Below are 15,816 nucleotides of genomic sequence, written 5' to 3' on the forward strand. Positions count from 1 at the left end.
TATAATGCCCAAATGGTAGAGGACATCTTCCCAGTGGCCACTAACTGTTAAAAAAAAGGTCATCATTATTTTCAACTAGTTTTCTTGTTCCTTAATGTTGACATTCTTACATAACAAGGGGGAATGTTTCAGTCTCTTTATTCTTTTTTCAACCTAATATACTTGAAGTCCACTCACAGGACTTGTGAAAATGTAATCTATGAAGTTTCCCGAGTTTGTTTTTTTACCTTGCGGGGGGATGTAGGCGAAGGGGATCTGCATGAAGCACTGCAGGGTCAGGAGGGTCAAACTAGTGCAGATGATCAGCCGCAAGAACTGACCCGTTTTACCTGAATAATTAAGCAAAGGAAAGAAACCAGGACGAAACAAAAGCCAATTTAGAGCAAGTTATACAGAGTTAGTTTAGTCTTCAGCTACTTTTATCTCTTTATCTTGTGAAACTTCTTTCCTATTTCCTAGAAATGATATTTATTCTCTTGCCTAAATGGTACACACACGCACATTAATTGATGGACCCTGTACTTATTTTCAAGACATTTTTTAGAAAAATATTTCTCAGAAACACTTGGCAGTATTTTAAATTGAACCAGTCCTGTCTTTTGTGAGCACTTTTACGATCAATAAGCCAGCTAAAGGGAGATATGCGAGTCTGGGTAAGCGTTATTGAGGTGGAATATTAAAGCAGATGTTTCTTACAAATGATCTTTTTAAGGATTAGTCATAAAAAAACGCTGCCGTAAGTGCAGGAAACTGGACCACAGCCCTAGCCTTGGGGGCTGTTACCCTCTACCTTAAAGATTTGGTGGATTTTATCATTGATCCTGTAGTGGGAAAAAAACTCCTGGTTTCATATTTGGCTTGGCCCCAAACAACTGTTGTTTTGTTATTGTAAGTTATTTTGAAGTTGGCAATGCTACAGTGACTTCCTATTACATAGGTGATTGCTTCTGAATGAACTGCTCTTGACATTTTGAAACAACACCTTTACACATTACCAACTCTTTATCAGCTAAGACGTCCTATAAGTTAAAATGCTACAACGTAGAAAGACGTAGTGGATTTACGAACAGCTAATGCAACCCAAGCAAGAACTACCCATAATGTTTAAGCTTCCTCTTTCTTAAATAATATCAATGTGTGGGAAATTATTTTACAGAAGACATTGATTTTAATAAATAGAACATAATATATTATACATATATATTATATATATCAAATATATATATCATAAAATATACCAATAAAATGCTGTAAATGGGTAGCTTTTTGTTTGTTTTCATTTCATAGTCTGGAGTCTGACGCTTGTATTCAAATGTCGGACATATAGAAGCAGAGATGGCTGATGTGGCTCGATATTAGCTGAGCCTGCGAATGTGCTGTTGATGTTCTGTTTTTTTTTTACTAAAAGCCTCGTTTCACTTAAACCCTCTCTGCTTCCCAATAAGGACACACATGCACTCTCCCAAGTATAGGTGGATGTTCAAAAAAAACCTCATGAAACAAATGCACGCAGGATGTACACACACACACACACACACACACACACACACACTTGACCACTTAGCTCAAGGAGAGCAGATCATATCAGGGAGATGAAGATAACTGGGGGAGCTTTCAAAGACAATCTGAAAGGCAAACAGTTTTTCGATGGAGGGACGGAAAGGGAAAGATAGATAAAAAATGCTGTCCAAATGCTGACATTACATCTTTTAATTCCTCACTGTAATTACCAGGCTATGTATAATTGATTTGACCGTTCCGACCGCATCCCCTTTACAAAGTACTTTGAGGGAGGGGTACAGATACTTTAATTCACCAGAATGCAGGGATCAATACAGAGAAAGCACACACACACACACACACACACACACACACACACACACACACACACACACACACACACACACACACACACACACACACACACACACACACACACTTACTCAATATAATCACTAGTGCTTTATCTGCGCTCTGCCTCTTTGTTTTTCTCTACATCAAACTTTGACGGAACAATTACGAGTTAACTCATTTAAGAGTTTACAGTTCAGCAGTTCAGCGAAGTTACCAAATCCATTTTCAATAATTTGTAACATGGTGAATTTATCTAATTTTCATGTGATCGTCTTAAATTGCAGATACAAGGGACCAAAACTTTAAGAGACCGTCAATTAATTTGAATTAGATGTATGCATTAAGACTTTCTTAGTGATTCCGAGCAAAAACCTGTGAGATCACTTTAATAATGCGTATGGAACATAATTAGTTTAGATCACTTGAATTTAAATGCATTTTCATCACATTTCTTTTCCACGTCTTACACACCAAATGTCCATAATAGTGATGGTATTGGTCTCTGTAGCCGCTCTCACCTTTCATAGTGACCAGGCTGGGGTTCGGCAGCAGGGGCAAGGTGAGGAGAAACAGAAAATACACCACCGACAGACCATTGTAGCGGAACGAAGACGCTGAGGGGCAGAGGAAAGAGCACAAACACTTAATCTGTTTAATAGAACTGGTTTTAGTTACTGTACTTCAATTTTTGTATTCTTCGAAACAGGTCACATTAACCATCAAAACTAGAAAACAAAGCGGCAAATCACCTGTGTGATTGCAACCTGCTTCATGCCTAATTTGTAATGTTTGAACCAATACAAATGTATTCTTAAAAAAAATAGCCACAGCTCATCTAGACCATGAATTGCTAAAAAAACATGGAATACAGAAACCAGTGCCAATTGAGATTTTTAACCATTACCAAAAATTACACATCTTAATTTATTTATTTAGTTTTATTATTAATCTGGATCTGTTAAGTAGCTTGTAATTTAGATTATTAAATACATTTAATTTAAATGAAAAGTAGAATATCTGCCTGTGGTGAAAAGTACGTCAATGTATATAAATCAAGAGTAAATGTACATAGTTGCTTTCCACCTCTGGATTTTCAGATTGTTCTCATTATGAAATAATAAGCTTTGTCAGTCTCTGTGTGACTCTTTGTCTGGTAACTAAGACACTGGGTTAAACAAGTGTATATAAAATAATAATTTGTGAAATTGCCTTATATCCCTATTTTTTATGCAATTTCACTTTGCAAGATACCTATTTGAGTTATGTTTTATTTTGCTCTGTATCACATATTTCCTGTTATTCACTAATGAAAGAAGACATTCACGGCAGTAGCATATAACTTGTCTGACGGCTGAAAAACATTTTGACCATCAGCAGATCAAATTTAAATCTTAAATGTGTGAATTCATCACACATTTTGTGAGGTTAAGCATCAACCTTGCTGCGCAAAGCGGCATGCTTGATTTCATAGATTACCACAAATAGAGCCTGGAAAACAGTAATCCCTAAAACTGAATCATTTTTTTCCCGTTTCATTTCCCTTAGAACTGGACAAATAAAAGGTCAACCATCTGCAACAATAAGCACACATTTATTCGCTTTACTACAATAACTGTATGTATTACAGTTATTGTAGTAACTCATCTATATGCTGCCTTTAATACAACCGGTTTCCACTAAAGTAATGAATTCTAAACAGTATATGAACATTTACATAATGTTTATACTATTAAGAAATAATATCCACCACAAAAAGCAGCTTAGTTTGCATTTCATCCATTGAAACCTAACGATAACTCTAACTGGATCTCAGGACCAGAAATGGCAGCAGACTTACCATTTTGTAGACTTTAGCCTAAAATGACCTATTTCCCCCTAGCTAAAATCTGAATAGGGACTCACAAGAAATGCATTTTTTTTAGTTTACATGCACGTGAATAAAACAGACTCACCAGCCAGGAGGAGCAGTGGCAGTAATAAGTTATAGAGCATCCCCACCACGAGGTCCCCTGCCATGTCTCTTCCTTTGTGTCAGATACACAGCTCCTTCAAGTACGATTAGCAATGTGGAGGGAAACTCCAACCTGCTCACACATCTCTCAGAAGAACATCTGGGAAGCTTTGGTCAAAGCATCTCGCAATAGACCAGTAAAGATACAGAAAATATAGAAGTGTCCAACAAACTGCAACAAGACAGAGATGAGGGCCGTCCGGTGACGAGCTGCGCTGAGAGAGCAGAGTAACGGGAGTTAAAATTGTGTGAAGATGATCTTTGCTTGTGTCTCTGTCACACCCTCCTCTCCCTCCCTCACCTCTCTCTCTCTCTCTCTCTCTCTCTCTCTCTCTCTCCCAGACATAATGGGCTGTAACCCAACATCTTATGCTCTTATTGGGGCTAATCTAACTCAGGAGAATATCCGCTATCACTGCATGACTGTAAAGCTTCCATTAATACATAAAACCAGGCCGACAGAGAGCAGACAAAAACAATAACTTCTGACAAACAATATTATGACCTTGATTGATTCTGCTTTTCCTGTTTGCGCATTCATTCACGCAATATGTTGAAAGTACAGTCTGATTTCATTATTTGTGATACTCATACAGCACTGTGTTTGTTTCCGCAAAGCCTCGTCAGGCTGGCTCATCATATTTGCGCTGAGGGGTGAAGGGAAGTGTATCTAATATTCATGGCTGTGAGGCCATTAAGAGCTGGTGTGACTACAGAAGAATGATCAATACCAGGACTGGGACGAGCAAAAGCATTAACTTTAATCCTAAATATACGAGAAACACATTGCACTATCCTCCAAGGAGAATCGAAAATGATGTTTTGGTGTGTCAAATTACCTTTTTTTCTGCACAACATAAACTAACAACATAAACCTGCTCAAATAGCAGCTGAGTCTGCACAAGTATTAGAGGCGTGAGTTGGATAAATAGGTTAATTACTGTTTTATTACCAGTTACGGACATCTAAAGAGCCCGTTAATTAATTTAATGGCCATTTCAAGCAGGTATTTTATGCATTGGATGCTGTAATGTTGATTAAAATCAATGGGAACTGATGTTATTCTGCATTGTATTGTGTTTAATATTACTGTTATTCCATAGTTTAAAGCATATTACAGGGTGCGTACGGGTGCTGGAAATCCTTGAAAATGCTTGAAATTGTACGAGGTGTTTTCAAGGTTTGAAAAGTGCTTGAATTTTGGGAATGGTGCTTGAATTTGGGATAAAGTGCTTGAAATTGTAAATGCTTTACTTCGCTTTTTAGATTAAAAGAAAATAAAGAAGTCGGAGCGCGCTTAATTGCTTCGCTTTTACATAAAACAGCTCCGCTCCGGCCTTCCCGCGCAATGCGCGTGACCGGCAAGTGTTTTTGTTACGTGTGTGACCTGGGCATTCTGATGAGAGTGATAGATGACAGTATGCCAGGAGGTTGCCGTTTCAACGGAAAGGTACGCCAGAGTAGAGCATTTTAGATTAGGCTATCGTTGCATGTAAATACATGACACTTTTCTCTGTGCGCGGCAAAACAAGCTCGCCAAAATGGCTTCACTAGTCTGGCAGTATTTTAAGTGTCCGAAAATGACAATAAAATAGCGGTATGCAACGTGTGTGTGAAGCAGAAATCCTGCAGCTCCACCCGCTGTGACGGACCGGTGAGCGGAGCAGAACACACATTAAGAGTTAGACCTAACACACTTAGCTATTTTATCTACCTCTGGAACAAGCTAAACTAGTTATAAATATATTTATTCTTCACTGTCGGGTCGCTCATTACTGGATCAGTGAGCTGCAGGAGATACTGACGGGCTGTCAGGAGAGAGAGAGAGAGGGGGAGAGAGGAAAAGAGAGCGATATCGGTATCGGCCGATACTGATTCCGGCGATCGGCCCCAAAATTGGCGATCGGAGCATCCCTAATAATTGTATATGATATGTTTTATAATGATTGATCATGAAAGTGTTATCAAAGCTGGTAAAGTTGCAGCTAGTTTGAATGACTTTGTATACTACAGAGTAGCTTGTGAATTTACTCCAGGTGGAACTCAAGTCTGATTTAACACTTGATTATATTTCACATCATTCATCCAGATCTGTAAAGTAACTAAAGGTATTAAATACATGTAGTGGAGTCAAAGTACACCAGTTACCTCTGACTTGTGTTTACTGCCAACCTAAAAGTACCTCACAAATAGTAATCAATAATATATTGAAAAGTTATTTGGCTGATTGTTTTATATTGGCTCAGCCAGGTTACATGGGATGCCCAGTCTACGTACAGATGGGTCACTCATTTTGAAATATTAAACTTAGTTTTCTTTTCTAACATTTTTAATTTTTCATCCTCATGTAGAATGCTATTATGAAACACACATTTGGTTGTTTATAGCATAAAGAACATCTGATTTAATGTGAGGTAGGGAAATAATCATTTGAGTATAAGTATGTGTATATAAATATGTAATTTACAACAGCTGTAAGATGCTTGAAAAGCTTGAAAATGCACCTTGAAAATGCTTGAAAAGTGCTTGAATTTGACTTTGGAAAAGGTGTAAGAACCCTGATATTAATACAGGGTGGGACAGTACAGGACATGCCTTGCTGCTTAAGAAACAAAAGAGAAGCGAAACGCTATAGTGGGTTATGTATTTAAAAAACATTTTCCTTATACTTGTGGAAATACCCCTTACATCTCGACAGCTTTGACCAAAACAAACATGCCATCTGTTGCTGTGAATTGGCTGTTATACGGCCTTCCTGCCTCCCTACTTACCTGGGACAGCTCTAATACTATCCATAGCTATGTTTGTCTTTTTTTATTTACGTTACATGATCATGTTGGGTGAGGGGCTCTGGAGGAGGCCTGAAGGGATGGGCTGTCAGTGTTGCCAACTTGGTGAATTTATCGCTAGATCTACAAGCGCTAGTGCTGCTGGCTATTGTAATTTGAAAAGAATTGGCTAAATCAAGATGGGTTTTCTTTGGTTAAATGATTTAAAAATCCAACTTACTCTTAAGTTTGAATTCAGACTCCTTCAGAGACCTCTCAGTAAAGTGTTGAGTAGGTGTTGCTGACAATTGAAATCAAATATAATTTGTTGGATTTTAGGAAATAGTGATGTGCATTTTTCACTAGTTTCTCACATTTTATAGTCTCAACAATTAATAATGAAAGAAATGAAAATAAGCTAAAACCAACAAGGGAAATCAAAGAACAGGAGCATCGCTTTTCTTATTTCTCAGCTTTACAAAATGCTCAGAATACCATAACATTTAGTTTACTGATTTCTATTTGATCATTGTAACCCCACAACACTCACATTGTTAACTAAGCCCAAAGTAAACTAATACATTCCTTGTGTGTGTTTGTCTGTAGATTATGATGCTTCTCTGCGGACAGATAAACCCTCTGAGTCAATGAGAGGAAATAACACACTCAATTACTCCTCAGCAGTAGGTCCAAATTGATTTTTGATGAGAATGAGTGCTGATCAGGCAGCTAACATTTCATGACAGTGCAGTTTAAAAGCAGACGTACTGATAAAGGTTCTTGGGTGGTGATCTAAGGGGAGAAAAGTGTTTGTGTTTTAAACTATTTACCTATTTATGAGGCTTTGAGGATAGAAAGATGAGAAAAACAGTTTGAGAAGTTCTCTGTTGTCTCAGGATTTGGGTGTAGTTCAGAGTGAGTCACAGCTTGTTCGATAATTTGTTCTCAGCCTTTAGGGAAGAGGAAGTGCAGAAGTGCATTTCCAAAAATGTAGTCACTTTGTTTAAGCCTAAAGTCGATAACTGGCACACTGACACATGACGGTCAAATTCGTACACATTTTAGTGCAATGGTTTTTAATGAGCGCTGAACTCATATCGATCTGTTGCCAGGAAAAGTATCACATCATTAAATGTAACATTTGAATGTTAAGTTGTCTTCGAGGTGTTGCATGCTAGCTATTAGTATTGAAAGGAATGAGTGAACAGTTTGTGAAAGCAAAGGACACAGAAGGAAAGGTCCCTGCTGCAGTCTGTTGTCCCCACATGTTTTAAACACTCCACCATCGTTCCTGTCCCCAAAAAGACAAAAATCACCAGCCTCAATGACTACCGCCCAGTAGCACTCACTTCCATCATAATGAAGTGCTTTGAGCGGTTAGTCAAATCATTCATCACCTCCTCCCTCCCTGACTCTCTGGACCCCCTGCAGTTTGCCTACAGAGCAAACAGGTCCACAGACGACGCTATAGCCCTCACCATCCACACTGCCCTCTCACACCTGGACCAGAGGAACTCATATGGGAGAATGCTGTTCAATAGCCGCGTTCACACCGGAGTACTTTTCACCGTACTTTTCGCGTTTAGTTCCGTTAGTACCCCTTATGTCGCGTTCACACCAAAAATCGTACTTAATCTCGGGAACTTTTACCCCCATTTTTAGTGCCCGCTGAGAGATCGTACTTTCCTGTGGGTAAAAAGTGCCCCAGTGCTGATTGGCTGGGCGAATTGCAAACCATGCCCCGTACAACTGTGAAAATGTTGTGTAGAGCCGCCATTGTTTTTCCTCGCTACAAAAACCCAGCGCACCGACGGAGAGTAGTTTGTTTTTGAAAGCAGTTATGGCAAGCATCAAGAAATGATGAGGAGGTGTCGGCGCTTCTGGAGTTCTACGCCGAGGACGCGACCCAGGGAATGCTACTGAAGCCAGTTCAGTAGCTTTCACTCGACCTGGGAATCGTGCACAGCCCCACGGCACACCGGCTAAAAATAAAGAAACTCAGGCAGGACTACAAACGGCGGATTCAGTGGCCAACGATGACGACCACGACGAAGGTAAAATCAACTACATGCACTGGGGTTTTAATCTGCACAATAATGGTCTCAGATGTACTTTTATTTGCTCAGTAGATCAAGCTAGCCATGCTAGGCTGAATAGGCTAACACCGGCCCCGAGCTAGCTACATCTAGCTAGCTAGATATTCTCGGCCGCTATGAAAACGTTTTGACTTGTGAATAACTGTGCAGTGTTTCTGTAATTTGCTTCACTAACTCATGGCACTAATCGTCTGTTTCAGGCGAGGATGGACAACTCTCGGGATTGGAAACAAGCGAGCTTTGCATTCTAGATCACAGCGCTTGGTCGTCCCCCTTACCAGCAACCAAACGCAAAGGTACACACACTGTAACTTTGTCTTGAAAGAACGTTACGCATCGAACTGATGTTCACAATCATGTTTATTTCCTTCTTGGTACAATTATGAAACAGCGTGAAAACGTATTCGCCTAGACTGGCATTTACAAATGTTCGCGCCTTTTTACTCTCTCACAAACATTGTAAACATCCGGGCTAGAGGTCACATGACTTCCGGTAAGAAAACTTGCCTCAACAACATTAAACAAAGTTCAAGCATACATGAAGCACTCTTCAAAAAGGAACAATCCTCCGTGTTTGAACCTCTTAAATCGCTGCATAGCCGATTTATTTGGACTGGATTATCCCAGAGAGGCTAAACATTCTTTATAACACAGTTTCAGATTTGTGAAACCTTTAATTCTATTTGTGAAAATACAAAAAAGGGAGATTTCAGTGCTTTTTTTTACATGTAGATCACATTAGACCAGGTCCTGATCTAAAACCACTATACCTAGACTCATCAAATCTGGACTGGATTATCCCAGAGGGTCTAAACATTCTTTATAACACAGTTTCAGATTTGTGAAACCTTAATTCTATTTGTGAAAATACAAAAAAAACATTCCTAGTATGTTGTAAAACTACATGGCGACTAAACAGATCTTGTATCTTGCTTATTTTCCCCTCTTAGGAAAGCGGACACGGGATGCGAATTTCTTTGACACCGTCCAGGCGTTGGAGGACCGGCGTGCCGTGGTGAAAGAGTCGATGCACGGGGATCAGATGGTGCTGTTCACCAAGGCCCAGGAAACGGAGGACAAGATGCTCACCAGTTCATTTTATATTATTGTTATTACTGTTATTATATAGTCTTAACTTATGTCAATTTATTGAACATGTCAGAAACAAAACATACATCAATACTAATAATAATATATATTGCTTCTTCCTTTTCTTCCTTCTCACTCATAATAATAATAATTATACCAAAGTACAATAAAATAAATAATAATGATAATGCAAAAAAAAAAGAAATAAAAAGAAACAACAACAATAAATCTTAAATTAGTCTCTGTCGTGTTCAACAGGGGCAAGAAGAAGCTTAAAAAACTTTTCTGGTCCTACCCCTTCTAGCGTACATTTTCCTTGCAGTATAAATTAAGTAATTAGGTCATCGTCATCATTTTTTTTTTTTTTTTTTACAAAAACAATCAGGAAGTAATTACTTTTACAATTACAGGAAATAACAAAAGGAATTTTTACAGGTACTGTTCATAACCACTAATGGTTTGGCTCTTGAATAATACTTTCATTTTATATAAAGTTGTACAATTTTTCAGTGCATCACTACATTTATTCCACAGACTAACACCTTTTGATGAGATGCAATGAAGTTTGGCATTTGTACGTACGGGTGGTTTTTTGAAAATGCAGTTTCCTCTCAACATGTGCATGCCTTCTCTCCGTGTAAAAAGTCCCTGGACACCATGAGGCAAATGATGATTTGCGGCCTTGTACATAATTTGAATGGTTTTATAGTCAACCAGGTCTTGTAGTTTTAGTGTTTTTAGTTTGATAAATAATTTATTTGTTGGTTCTCTGTACGAAGTTTTGTGTATAACTCGTATTGCTCTTTTTTGCAGGATGAAGATAGGATGTGTATTTGTTTTGTATGTGTTCCCCCAAACCTCCACACAATACATCATGTATGGAAGTATGAAGGAGCAGTACAGCATAAACAAGGAAGCTTGATTAACTAGGTATTTGGCTTTATTTAGAATTGCTATTGATTTGGATATTTTGGCTTTGATATAGCTTATATGTGGTTTCCAACTTAATTTATTGTCTATGATTATTCCAAGGAATTTTATTTCCGTTACTCTCTCTAGTTGGACGCCATTTATAGTGAGTTTCTTCTCTGTATTGGTCGACCGATTCCCAAATATTATGAGTTTGGTTTTGCTTGCGTTCAATGTTAATTTATTTTGGTCAAACCAGATCTTCATCCTGCTCAGTTCCTTTTCCATTGTGACCAATAGCTGTTCTAGATTGTCCCCACAGCAGAGTAGACTTGTGTCATCTGCAAAAAGAATGGTTTTAACAGTTTTTGATACTTCACATATGTTGTTAATATACAGAATAAATAATAATGGTCTTGATACAACTGACACTTTATTTTATATTGATAATGTTAATTTACATGTACAACTTCTATTTTATTTACATTACAAATGTGAACTTCTATTTACTGTTAAACAGATCCTGTATCTTGCTTATTTCTCCTGACACTTTATCTTTAGTGACCTGTGTAGCATCCTATACATCACATGTAAGTGATTATTCTGATACCATCATGTTTCATCGGTTATAAACTGGCAAAGCTTTATTTGTCATTTATTTATCATCAATGTTGCAACCTTGTGGAGGAATGGCAGGGGCACATACACAAATATAATAATTTATATCATTTTAAATATTATTTGACCTAAAACTAAATGTTTTTATGATTGTCCTCTGAGGAGGACATGGGGATTTGCAAACTTTTAATTCCCCCCTCCATTTTACACAACACAAAATGGAGTCCACTATGGGCCGAAACTAACATGTAGGTTTCCATAGTGTTTATGGCAGACGGATGCAGTGGGTCTCAGGAAGATATATATATAATAAAGGTGGGTTTGCTGCTGAGCATATTTACTGTGCATACAACACACCTGGCACAGTTTATTGTTATTATATTGCCACACTGTACACTATTGTAATGTTGCCTGTCTTGACTGGAAAATAAAAGAGAGAAACAAAAGCACTGTACAAAAGATCAGCTTTATTGTCAAAATGTTTACAATGTACAATTTACACGCTGTTCAGATGCCTCATAAAGCTGGGTCGCCGGTAAGGCAGTCCATTCGTCCCTGTACTCATCATTACTTTCACAAAGGTTATGTAATATGCAACATGCTGCCACCTGGCTTTTGATCTTGTCCATCTTGCAGTCGTTTCTTTTCATCAAGCACCGCCACCTGCCCTTCAGTCTGCCAAAAGCGTTCTCCACCACCACTCGTGCTCGGCTTGTTTTGTTATTGTACGCAAGTTGCTCAGGCTGCATTAACTCAGTTACAAAGCTGTATAACATGAGCACAAACAGCACAACTTCAGTCGACTCCATCTCCATCATGTCTGAGGTCGGAAGGTAAACAACAGACGCCTAATGTACAGCGAGTGGGTGGGCGTCGCAGTATATGCGGGAAGTTTTTCTTCTTCTTCTCTTGTTTTGCAGCGGATTGCAAACAACTTTAAGGTGCATACCGCCACCTACTGTACTCGCCGTGAAGTGGTTTGTGGCCTGCCAGTAAAGCCAAAGCAGAAGAAGAAGAAATGACGTCAGCGGCTCATTTGCGTAATCTTCCCTCAGGGAAAAGTACTCCGGTGTGAACGCGATCTGTACTAAGTGCCCTGGGGTAAAAAGCGCCGGGGCTCTGAGTGCCGGAACTAAGTACAGGAAAGTACTTGGTGTGAACGCGGCTATTGATTACAGTTCAGCCTTCAATACCATTGTGCCCTCCAAGCTGGTCATCAAGCTCAGAGACCTCGGGCTCAACAGCGCCCTCTGTGACTGGATCCTGAACTTCCTGACGGGTAGACCCCAGGCGGTGCGGGTGGGAAACATCACATCCTCCACCCTGATCCTCAACACCGGAGCCCCTCAAGGCTGCGTGCTCAGCCCTCTCCTCTACTCCCTGTTCACACACGACTGCGTGGCCACACACAGCTCCAACACCATCATGAAGTTTGCTGACGACACGACCGTCATCGGCCAGATCACAGACGATGAAGAGACGGCGTACAGAGAGGAGGTCGAAAACCTGACATCTTGGTGCCAGGATAACAACCTCCATTTCAACGTCAGCAAAACAAAGGAGCTGATTGTGGATTACAGGAAGCAGCAGAGAGAGGGACACGCCCCCATCGCCATCAATGGGACTACGGTGGAGAGAGTCAGCAGCTTCAGGTTCCTTGGTGTCCACATCACTGAGGACCTGACATGGACTCTTCACACCACCACCATCACCAAAAAAGCTCAACAGCGGCTCTTCTTCCTCCGCCGGCTGAGGAGGTTCAACATGGACTCCAGGATACTCTGCAACTTCTACAGGTGCACCATAGAGAGTATCTTGATTGGCTGCAACACGGCCTGGTACGGCAGCTGCACCGCCCTCAATCGTAAGGCTTTACAGAGGGTGGTGAAAACTGCACAGAACATCACCAGGACGGAGCTGCCATCCATGGAGGACCTTTACTCCCAGCGGCTCAGGAAGAAATCCCTCCGGATTATAAAAGACCCCCATCACCCCAACCACACACTGTTCTGTCTGCTGCCGTCTGTCAGGCACTACCGCAGCATCCGGACTAAAACCACCAGATTCAGAGACAGTTTCATCCCACAGGCAATAAGACTGTTAAAGGGCCCATGTCATGGCCATTTCCACTGATCATAATTACATTGTTGAGGTATACTAAAATAGATTTATACTGTGCAATTTTCCAAACTCACATTGGTTTCGCATACAGCATCTCTGTCAAGCATGTGTATTCAGCAGTATTCACTCTCTCCACTAAACGACTCGTTGGAGCTCTTGCCCCCCCCTCCCTGTGAGCCTAGTGTGCTCCGATTGGTCAGCTCAGCCACTCTGTTCTGATTAGTCAACCACCAGAGAGGCTCCGCCCGCTTTTTTCGGGGAACATCAGTGTAATAATGGCGTCGGTACAGCTGATATTTTATACTAACTAACCGAACTGAACCTACAACTGTTGTTATAGAAGAGTGTGACGGCCCCAGGGCCTTTGTGCAGGTGTGTTGCAGGGCTTACGGTGGGGTGGAGCTGAAGAGGGTAATCAGCGCGATCACGGACACCTCCGTAGCCGGTGCTATTAATCCCAGCGGCCCGGAGTCTCTCTCCAAAGCGGCTGCAGAAGGACAAACTCAGCGATCCTCTCCCCTCGACCACCTATCTCTGCATTTACCACAATAAATGTGCCGTGGTTTTGTAAACTCGTGTATGTCTCCTTGTCTTTCCGTTGTGGCCTACGAGCCGGTCATAACAAAGAGTAAGTTATTTTTACCTGTAATAAACTACTACTGTTTGATGAGAAATCAAATCATGGTTTGCTATATATGAATGATATGTTATAGGGGCAAATAATTCAGGGAAGGAAAGGATAGGCCTACTAAGTATTTCCATTAAACTTTATTTTTAGAAATGTACAAAATGAACATAAATATACATATATACACACGGTATATCATCCATTCCTCCTCGCATCTTGCCTGCGCACAGCCGGTGCCTTTTAGCACGAGGCCTCAGTAGTAGTAGTAGAAGTCCCGTCCCCGTCATGGATTGTCCGCCAGGATCTGGCTGGACGAAATCAAATGCAAATCACAAAATATTAGAGAAACTTAGTTGTTTTAGATTCGTTAGTAGTAGTTGTGGTAGGAGTGTAATGAACAGCTTGCCTGCTAATATGCTAACCTAGCTTTGTTTACCTTGGTAGCTAACACGATATGAACGTTAGCTTGGAGGAAAGGCAACTATAATGCAGTGTAATAAAACGACTATGAACAAAAGCTAGTGGTTCATATTAGGCTAGCAATAACGTGTTTATAATTGCAATCGTATACGGGTATTCTGCTACGTTCGGTCATACAATGGAACTTGCATGAATACATTGTTTTGCGCTAGCATACAGCTAGCCTCGTTAGCTATACATGCAGTATGTACTGTCACAATGTACGGTAAATCACCCGGAGTATACTGTATGAGTATTCCGTGTGTGTGACTGCAGACATTCTCCTGCCATGACAAACATGTAAGGCCATCTGCTGACATTGTAGTTGATATATTTAAACGCTAGCAACGTAGCATCACAAAAATGTTTTTCCGACCAAACCTAGCTCTAGCTCCGTGTGTTAGATCGGTTGCATACACGCTACGCCAGCTATAATGTAATTACGTTTCGCGACTGACCGCACGGCAAATCACCCGGAGTATACTGTCAATAGGTATTTTGTGTGTGAATGCAGACATTCTCCTGCTATGAGATACATGTATGCAAGGCCATCTGCTGATATTAGAGTTGATATATGGAAACTCTAGCAACTTAGTTAGCACAGTTAGCACTGTGTCAATGGCTTAGCAGTCCAACACAGTTTACACATTTAAACAGTCTTGTACAAAAGTGCATTTTGCATGATAGGTCCCCTTTAAATAGTCTTCATTCACATTAGGATTTATTTTGCAAACCTTTCCAGACTTAACTATTAAGACTGAGGATTTTTTTTTAAACCAGTTTTAGATATGAGTGTATGCCAATTATGCATTTGTTTGGGTTGAGTTTTCAGTAAAGAAATTAAACCAAATGCTTAGAGTTGGAAGACTGCTGCCTCCTAGCGTCCGACAGACCTAACAGCAGGAGCGCTAGTGTGGCCACTATTAACCTTTTTATTAACAGCATAACTAATTTACAGAAATATGATTTCATTTAAAAACAACAGATGTTCTACATTTAGCCAAAAGTGGGTCAAAAAGTAGTTGTTTATATTTGATCGTTTTGTTAATTTAGTTTTTCATTCATTTAAATTATAAAACTACTAAGAGGACATGTCTTATAGTAACTTGTTTTAACATTCCTTTTGCTATATAAACATTACACGGCTGATAAGGATGATGACTGTTTGTGCAAAAAGCGTTTTAGTAACCAATATTCAAAACTTTGTGATATTTGTAAGCAGCATTTGTATATAGTACGTGCAGTACGAGAAAGTTTCACGTG

Source organism: Trematomus bernacchii, unplaced genomic scaffold (genome assembly GCF_902827165.1).
Source record: "Trematomus bernacchii unplaced genomic scaffold, fTreBer1.1, whole genome shotgun sequence".
NCBI lineage: Eukaryota > Metazoa > Chordata > Actinopteri > Perciformes > Nototheniidae > Trematomus > Trematomus bernacchii.